At 35.3% G+C, this 1,047-nt stretch overlaps 1 protein-coding gene across 1 annotated transcript in view; it reads left to right on the forward strand.

Moving 5' to 3' along the window:
* Window positions 1-1,047, forward strand: part of LOC107729485 (serine/threonine-protein kinase SMG1-like) — a 43,252-nt gene that overhangs the window by 11,281 nt on the left and 30,924 nt on the right. The gene's annotated exons all lie outside the window — the stretch shown is intronic.

Raw genomic sequence — 1,047 nt, forward strand, 5'->3', positions numbered from 1 at the left:
GTTTTATAAATATCTGAAAGTACACTCTTAACATCAGTCAGTCAAGCATTATAATATGATAATCAATGTTATTTAATGATAGAACTTTTGTAATTAGAATTAAAACTTAATAACCATGCATGAATGCATATTAGTCATTTTAACTGCACTTCGGACTGGTAGTGGTGCTTATTTGGTCATTCAGTGTTTCTGTAAAAAATATTTTTTTTAAATTGGGGAAAACCTAACAAAAATACTGATTAGATAATAATGATACGAATTCTACTAATGAGGGTTGAACAGGAATATCACAAAATGAGTGCAGACTCTTGAGTACTAACCTATGTAAAATATTTAACATGAAGTCTAGCATTTTGCACATTGTGCAATTACGATTTTGACATTAGCCATCAAGGAGCTTCAAGTAAAGACAGTCGGTTCTTTTCAAAGATACATTCATATAAAATCACCCGCGCTGCATTTTAATTTTGAAACCAATTTGTGGCGGTCAGTTTTGATATTGTGACGAGCCGTCACAAATAACTCAATGTATGGGAAACACTGGACACTGCTATAAGTCAAATGGCCATAGTCGAGTGATTTACTCGCAATGTAGAGGGTTGAACAGGAATATCACAAAATGAGTGCAGACTCTTGAGTACTAACCTATGTAAAATATTTAACATGAAGTCTAGCATTTTGCACATTGTGCAATTACGATTTTGACATTAGCCATCCCCCCCACCCCAGGGTCACACTGATGGTACTCAAAAATGTTTTCAAAGGTTGGCAGGTCTGCGGCTGTAATCAAATAAGCACTGTGCTCACAAACGCTACTTTATCAGGCATACAGGAAAGACTAAATGAAAATGACATCGAAGCTTTTCTGAAGACAGTCGGTTCTTTTCAAAGATACATTCATATAAAAACACCCGCGCTGCATTTTAATTTTGAAACCAATTTGTGGCGGTCAGTTTTGATATTGTGACGAGCCGTCACAAATAACTCAATGTATGGGAAACACTGGACACTGGTATAAGTCACTTAGCCAAGTGATAACAAAAATAA

The sequence above is a fragment of the Sinocyclocheilus rhinocerous genome, unplaced genomic scaffold (assembly GCF_001515625.1).
Source record: "Sinocyclocheilus rhinocerous isolate Xijiao unplaced genomic scaffold, SAMN03320098_v1.1 scaffold697, whole genome shotgun sequence".
Taxonomy (NCBI): Eukaryota; Metazoa; Chordata; class Actinopteri; order Cypriniformes; family Cyprinidae; genus Sinocyclocheilus; species Sinocyclocheilus rhinocerous.